The sequence below is a fragment of the Crocodylus porosus genome, unplaced genomic scaffold (assembly GCF_001723895.1).
Source record: "Crocodylus porosus isolate Cpor-Errol unplaced genomic scaffold, CroPor_comp1, whole genome shotgun sequence".
NCBI classification, from domain to species: Eukaryota; Metazoa; Chordata; order Crocodylia; family Crocodylidae; genus Crocodylus; species Crocodylus porosus.
In genome coordinates, this window is record NW_017728918.1 from 108,956,288 (window position 1) to 108,964,522 (window position 8,235).

General features: G+C 41.4%; 2 long non-coding RNA genes across 6 annotated transcripts in view; one reads left to right on the top strand and one right to left on the bottom strand.

Annotated features, from left to right (window-relative positions):
- The window catches only part of LOC109312042, a 20,112-nt gene extending 13,330 nt beyond the window's left edge, over positions 1 to 6,782 (top strand). The window contains exon 2 of the long non-coding RNA XR_002101699.1: positions 6,273 to 6,782. This is a non-coding gene — a long non-coding RNA (uncharacterized LOC109312042). The remainder of the gene's footprint in view (positions 1 to 6,272) is intronic.
- LOC109312041 overlaps positions 1 to 8,235 on the bottom strand; it is a 98,043-nt gene that overhangs the window by 29,357 nt on the left and 60,451 nt on the right. For 2 of the 5 annotated variants that reach the window (XR_002101698.1, XR_002101694.1), the window contains exon 1: positions 4,146 to 4,320. This is a non-coding gene — a long non-coding RNA (uncharacterized LOC109312041). The other 3 variants (XR_002101696.1, XR_002101697.1, XR_002101695.1) reach the window with 3 other exon arrangements.

Here is an 8,235-nt window from a genome sequence, read left to right on the forward strand (position 1 = left end):
GGGGTGAGAGACAGTGTCAAAAGCCTTCCGGAAGTCCAGGAAGACTATATCCACTGCTACCCCTGCATCTGGTGATCTGGAGATCTGATCGTAGAAGGCCACCAGGTTGGTCTGACAGGACCAGCTGGGGCTGTGAGGCCTGTCTAGCTGGGGCTGTGAGGCCTGGAATACATGATCCAAGGCAATAGCTTTCAAACTGTGTCTTGTGGGGCCTGGGATTTTGCATTTGGTCACTGGGGGCTCTGCAAAGAGATTGGGGGTGATAATGAAGAGGGCCAGGGGGTGGTGCACCACCATTACCAGGCTCCATGTCAGTCTTTAGGATAGGGGTGGCAGTTCTGTGGCACAAGAAGTGTTATGAAACGGTTCTGTGACCTTAGGAAGTTTGAAAACCATTGGTCCAAGATACAATTGGGAAAAAAGGAATATGGTTTATAAATTCAAATTGAAAGAAAGTAGAAATGTAATTTACCCAAATCTTAGCTCAAAACTCAAACCCAACCTGTACTAAGCCTCTCTGAGTGCATGTCAAATAAGGCAGCAAGCATCCCAGAGGAAAAAATTTACATGCCAATTGTTGCATTATATTGATTTTGTACGAAAGTCTGTCCCGTTGTACTGAAAAATTGTATCTGCTGACAAATGTTGTCCAGTTTTTAATTAAATCATTTTATATTAAAAATGTGCCATCAGAAGAAAGGTCCATCTGTATGCTGAACGGCAAACTGTGACAAGCCTACCGCAATGTGATGCTTCAGCATAATTACAGTATTCCTCTTGACAAGAAGCTTCCAGGATGTAAAACTAGCAAATACTGCATGTGCAGTAGGGCAAAAACCAGCACGTGAAATCTCACGCTCTTTAGAGTAGGAAGTTCAAACAAAAATCCTTGTAAGCAAATTTGCCATTACAGATATGGTTCTGGGACCCAACACAGAGGCAGAAAGAGTTTACTTTCCATTTTTTATTTGTTTCCCAGTCCTCACTGAAGATGGTAAAAAAGCCATAGAACATATTTTTTACATTTTCACTTGTCAAGACACAAAATGACATTTGGCACTGAAATCTCGTATGTATAACTTGTGTGCCTTCAGTGAGGCTGAACCTGAGCTGTTGCTCTGATTCAGAAGTAAACTCAGACCAGATATTTACATCTTGATTGCAATACTAGCATGCAGCCTATCTGTAGTATAGCCGGTTGAATGTTTACCTTTTGATTTTTCTTAATTTCTTTTTTAAAAATTACCCAAAAAAATGTTAACCAACTAGAACCAGTTAACATTTGTCATGTTTTAAATTCTGAATCAAAAAAGTAAGAATATTTTTACAACACATTTTTTCCTCCAAACACATTTTTTCCCTCCACTCCACTGCAGCAGCCACTACCTCCTGCCAGGGACCCAGGTCCCTGACCCCATAGCCCTGGCAGCTAGGAGCCCCCTCTGGCAGGGCTGGGGGAGCAGGAGCTGGGAGCGGGCTGGGAGCCTCCACCAGCAAGGCTGGAGGGTTGGGGGGGGGGAGTGAGGGGCAGGAGCAGGGCTGAGGAGCTTGTGGGGGAGAGTGTGCGGCACCAGTGGGGCTGGGGAGTTGTGGGAGGGAGTGAGGGGCACCAGCAGAGCCTGAGGATTGTGGGGATGGAGTGACAGGCATCAGCAGGGCTGGGGAGCTAGGGACTGTGAGTGAGGGGCACCAGCAGGGCCAGGGGTTGGGGATTGTGGGGGGGTGAGGGGCACCAGCAGGGCCAGAGGGGCTGTGGTGGGTCCTTTCATTTTAATGATGGTTTGGGGGGGGGGATTATCAGAAAACTTGCAATTTTTTATGAAGGATCCCTGCTTACTAGCATAGTGGGAAACCTGATGGTTTTCTTAAAGTGCAGAAAGTTTCATGAAACTTTTTTTTCAGTCAAAGGAGTTCCACCAAAACCAAGAAAGAACTTTGAATGGCATCCAAAAAATGAAAGATTTGGAGCCCGACTCTACAAATGAAGGTGCCAAGTGTTACACTTACAAAACACGTGCTAAAAAGTAACCAGCAAGACAAGAAGGGCAAGAGAACCAAATTCTAAATTTGGAGCTGATCCAAAACCCATTGAAATCAGTGAGAGTCTTTCCATTAACTTCAGTTAATTACCCAAACCTATAAGGTGAAGGAGCAGTGTGTGGATAAATACCTCTTTGCCTGGTCAGTTAAGCTCCTGTCCATTCAAGGACACATGCTCCATTGACAGCCTGTCCCCTTTTATCCTATGCTCTACATCAGGGATGTCCAACTGGTGGGCCCACAGGACACATGAGATATGGCACGTGTCCTGCGGCATCTGGTCAGGAGCCCAGAGGGCACTCACTGCAGCACTCTGGCTGCAAAAGCAGCAGATTCTCTGGGTTCCTCCCCTCTTTCTCCAGCTCCCATTTTCTGTTGGGGTGGAGGCTTTGTGGTAAGGAGTGTCTGTGTGGCCCTTTGGTCTGTGGCTTGATTGTTGCAGCGCCATAGCATGGTGCCTGGGGGCTTAGAAGTTAGACCACCCTGGTCTAGATACTCAAGAAGAAGTCTTGAAACAGTGTGAAAATATCCCTCCTCAGCAAGAACTATTAGGGCTTGTACACACGCTTAGCCTCATGCTCATTGCTATGGGTTTCTAGGATTAAGATTTGGGAGGTGGGAGTCTAGTCTGATTTTCTCTGGAGTGCTTACAGATTTGTTTAATACCCAGCTTGGTACATTATACTATAAGTACAACATGCACTTTTCCCAAAAAAATATCACCCCAAAATTGGGATGCATGTATTAAGTGGGGAATTTCCTGCCAGTATTGCTAACACCTGGTTTGATTCCTGCTCCAAGTACAGCAGCTGTGCTATTACTGTTCAAGCAACTGAGGAGTCAGTTGACTTTTAATAGAGTTCACACTCCATAGGTATTAACAATTATCTCTCCTTTATAATGGTCTGGGTGTTCCACTAATCAAGCCAATCTTTTTATAAAATAGTTGCTGTCTCCTAGCTGTTTCTGGTATCTCCATTTCACAGCCTCTTTATTTCTTTAGCTCAGACACTTTTGTTGTTTTCAAAATCACTGATCCACCATTGGAAACCAGTCTTCAGCAGCAGCTAGAGATTCAGCTTGTGTTCTGCAGGAAAGAGAGGATGAGTCATTTAAGGATTAGGCTCTGTCCCTGCCCTATGCAGTGATAAGTCTGGCAAAATATTTTTTCTTCATTCTGGCTTTTCAAAAACAATGTATTATACTGGAAATACCAGAAAATATATTAAGGGTTGAAGTAGCTTTGGGAAGTTTTAATAAAGTTGCACACTGAAAATAAAATAAACCTTTTTATAGCAGGGATGTCAAACATACAGCCCAGGCACGTGGGGTCATGACACCTGGCTGGCAGGGCACCTTGAGTGGCTAGCAATTCAGGGGAAGGGCCTGCTGCTGAAATCTGGAGTACAGAGCCCTGTTTGGGGCTGTGTCAGCTGTATTAACCCCAGTAGCTCCTAGACACTGCTCACCTCATTACCACTTGCTTTGCCACTGCTTGCAGGTCCAGATCCAGCCCCAAGGAGTCCGCATTCCAGATCTGGCCCCAGTGGCCAAGTAAGTTTGACAACCTTGTTCTATAGAGTTCAGGATCTTCTGAGTAAAACTATTATTTAATTTGTTTTGCTGTCACCTGTTTAAGTATTTTCATAGTACACAAAATTAGGGGATAATCAGACATGTCATAAGGCCTTCTAATCATAATTTCCAGGCTAATTTTGCATAGTCAAGAAATCTGAATAGTTTGGATAAATAGTAGTTAAGATTCCAAACTTCTGGTTGATTGCATAACTCAGCTGAACTCTGATCTTCATTTCTTTTGTCACTGGCAATAGTATCAACTGGAAAGTCAACTTGAAAAATAGCTAAAAATCTAAATACTCTGTAAAATCATACACAGTTCTATAAAAATACTCTGCTATAGATCCAACAATTTCATTGTGAAAGCTAAAATATTTGATGGCTTGAAAAGATGTGAAAGTTAGAGAGGTTTTAATGAAACTGCAGCTGGCTGAAATCCTGGGGAAGGGGGCGGTTCCTATTCACAGTGCCAGAAATTCTCTCCATGGAGCTCTCAGTACTGATGTTCCAGAACAAAGAGCACTTACTGGTTGGAGTCCATGTTAAGCTGTCATCCATAGTTTGCTACACTTCTCATCATGCTGATGGTTTTTTCTGGTTCGGTGATCAGGAAAACAGAATAGATACCTCTAGTGAACTATTTGGATTTCAATACTGAGGATACCAATTAGTGCTTTTGCTTCAGTATCAGTGAATGCAGTATACTCACCCCCTAAGTATCCATAGAAGAGCTCTCTACTCAGACAGACCTCCCCAACTTCTCTTATGTTGTTTAATCATTACTTCCAAGTCATACTTTCTATACTTTGTCAACTAGAGTAAAAGAAATAAGAGAAGTGGTTCACAAAAGTGATTACCTATATAATTTACAATAAGTCTTGTCTCAATTTAGGATCTGTTATTTGAAATATATCGATGCCATAGCTTCCTTTGGTTCTGGATACAGGACTTAGCACAAGTATTGTCTTTTATGAAAAAAAAACTCCACAAAAAATAAATTAGAAAATGACATGTTGACATTGTGAAATACCCTGCTTGATTCTACTAAAGTTAAAGAAGCAATGTTGTTTTAAAAAATTTCTTTTTGCATATATTATTTCTACATTCTTCTACATTTATGCATTTCTTGTGGTAACTTCCTTTTCTTGTTAACCTGGAAATCTCAAAAAATTCTCCTTTTCATTCATCAGGAACCAAATTCTGATCCTGTCTCTCTTGTGTAAATTGACAGGAAGCCCACAGGCATTTTTCCAGATTTTCAGTGTGTCAGAATTCAGAATCATCTGGACCTCTAGTAAAAAATGAAACTACTGTTCATAGACATTTTCACTGAACTATGTTCCAACAAACATGCCTCTGATGCTAATGTATAGTGTTTCATTGAGTTCAGTAGAACTTCAGAAGTTAGCAACTACTTCAATTGCATACAGTACAATTCATGTAGCCATTATATAACACTCCTAATTTTTAATGGAATTATACTTTGCAAAGTATAAAACTGTTTTATAATATATACAAAATCAGGATACAGATGAATATTAGCAGTGTAATATGATTTGTATCCATAGAAAATACAAACAGTATAGCCAGTTAACAACTTCTATGCAAAAAAATTTTAAAAACCCTTCCCAAATTATACAAAAATGTATTATTCACAATTCTCCTTTCGAAAAAATTATTGTAAATGGAAATTTTTGTTTTGACTATATTCAATGACAGATTTTCATTTTAGTTTGGATTGAAATCAAATTGTGAATGTTTTTATTGGGTTTTTCATTTTCCTTGAAATATTTTGCAGGAAAATATTTCCCACTTTCTAACCCGCCCTCATGAACACTAATCCTTAGAGAAGATGTTATTCTTCTAAAATCAATATGTTCCTTTTTAAGGTATAGCTTTATGCTGGATGGCCCGAAGTGATTAGAGTTCTGCAGTTAAAGCATTCAGAGTATTATGAATCTAAGAATTCAAGCTTTACCCAGCTGCTCAGATCACAATGTAAATGTATATATTGGCCCATCCAGGGTCAAAATCAGCCCTAGTAAGCAGTCAGCTTCCCTGGTTTCCAGGGAATTTAGTGAAATGGGACCACTTACTCTGCAAGCCCTTGCCTTTATATTGAAGACAAGGCCTTTTGTCAACCACATTTTAGCATTTCTCCTCATTTTGCATTAACATTACATGCCACATGTTGAGTTCCCTATTCTATTTCAAAAGAAAATCTGTCCAGTATTTTGTATAGGCTTTTCCTTTTTAGCACCACCAGCAAAAGAATCACAAAAGAAGTTAAAACATTCTGAATAGTCTAATTGTGTTAAAAATGGATACAAACAAGGAAATTCCATTTTAAAGAATTATTCCAAGACATTAATATACATCAGTATCCCTAGCACAGGCACAGAAGTTAAATGTTCAGTTGAGATGAATTACAATGAAAAACGATGGGCAGATGGAAAACAGGGTAAACAAAAATATGGAAAACAAGATAAATAAGTGAATGGTGCCTAAAAAACCTAATGAGTTTGAAGACTGCCAAGATAAAAATATCTGAAAAGTTATTTTAATTTCCAGTCAGTTGTCAGAGTCATCAGCCCACAGACACATAGGATGTTTTTTATTAATCCTAAATTGATTTTAGTTTTTAATACTTCCAGGTGCACAAAATGGTTAATCCGTGTGATGTCTGCAGCTGATGCACATCTGGGAGTAGGAAGGAAAGAACTTGAAGACACCTGCTATGACTACAATGAACTGCACTTGCAGGCTGTTTATTCTACTGGGCAACATAACAGTTGGCTGGGAGGCTGGAAATAGCTAGCCACAGCGTCTTTCTCAACATCCAGCAGCAATTAGTGAACAGGACTCAGTGCTGAATACTAGTATCTCAGCTGGGGGAGATCCAATAGGTTCTTCAACTTCTATTTTCTATTCATATTTGCATAGTGGTTTTGGCCATATTAGAACAAGGCAAACTCATTTATAGGGGAGAGAGTTAAGCAGATTTCCTCAATACATCTCTGCCTTGAGCTTTGTCAAAGATATAACCTTTCTGTGCAGCCACACAGACTATCATCATCTCACCATTATTATCATTTTTTTTTTACTTTGCTCTTAATCCTTTTGGCCCCACTCACCTCAAATACAGCTGTAGTCATTCATTCTCACCTCAGTTCTAAGTGTGGTTCTATGCCCATCACTTTGAGACTTTCACCCATCTTCTCATTACCCCTTCTCTATCATATCAAGTATACACTGATTGCTTTTACTCTTCAGGGTCTTCACAGCCTAACTGCACTCTACCTACCACCTCTAGATCACTATCAGAATAGTAATGCTTGCTTCTTATCAGCCAGCAATAGCAGCCTGAATCACATTTTGGTTAAATCTTCAGACAAATTGATTCTGATGTGCTGACCTTCATGCTGGGGAAGAACTTCCTAAAAACATCATCAAATCTTTCTCAAAGTCTGCAGTGGTGGCAGTCTTCAATTTGAGGATAATCTCTACTGTAGGTCACTGATGGATCTTGAGTCCAATCCCTGAGCCCCAGATCTATCCACAGAAGTTGCAGATCTTTCCATAGCAGAGAGTAGGCCATGCATCACAAGACAGCTGTGGGAAGTTGAATCGTAAATAGGTTTTATTGCCTGGAAAAAAATATGCATGTCATGTTTGTAAGCATGGAGCTGAATCTCCTTAGCTTGATCTCAACACCACTAATTTTTTATTTCCTGGATCCTCCTTTGATCTTTGGCTTTGAGGAGCTGATGTGTGGTATAGGCAATGGATTCAATACAGGCCACACAGACAGCACTTTTAAACCACTTCCAGAGTTCCTCAGTGTTGCCTTCAGTTGTGGGCAGAAAGCTTTTCATGGAGATACTGTTGGAGATCCTTCCAGACCTTCAAGAAATATGGTGTTGAAAGTCCTTCATATTATTTTGGCTGATTGCAGTGTTTTTGAGCAAGCCAGATATTCATAATGAACCTGGCAAGATGATGATCTATCCAGCAGTCATCTCTTCCTTGCATAGCTTGTTTGATATGGACATTAGGCCTGTATGAAGTGGCTAGTATTTGCTTCAGATCTGAATATGGTTGATTCAGGGGACAGTGATTCAATTCAGTGATTTGAACCGCTGTCCCTAATTGATTCGTCCAAATCTCCAAATCGCTGAATCAGCCAGGCCAGTTTCATCTCCTGCCCACTTTCCCAGCCCAGTAATGACTGACCTACCTGCCCAGCTCCTGGCACTTGGAAGAAAAAAACCCCATTCACTGGGTGCTGCCAGGCAGGGGGTGATCTCTGCTGCCCCCCCCCACTGTCCCACGCTGCATGGGGGGCTCTGCCACAAGCCCCCCAACTCCCCCTGCACCTCCTCCCCCCCATGGCTGCCCCACCGGCCCCAGCTCTGGCCCTTTAAGAAAAAAAAACAAAAAAATGAGAAAAACCCCTGAACTCAGCAGTTCCTGCCCGGTAGGGGTGAATCCCCACTGCCCCCTGCTGCCCTGCACTGTGTGGGTGGCCCTGCACAAGCCCCCCAAAGCCCCAAGGCTGCTGCAGGAGCAGTGAGTCCTGGGGGTTTTCTCATTTTTGTTTTTGTTTTTGTTTTTCTT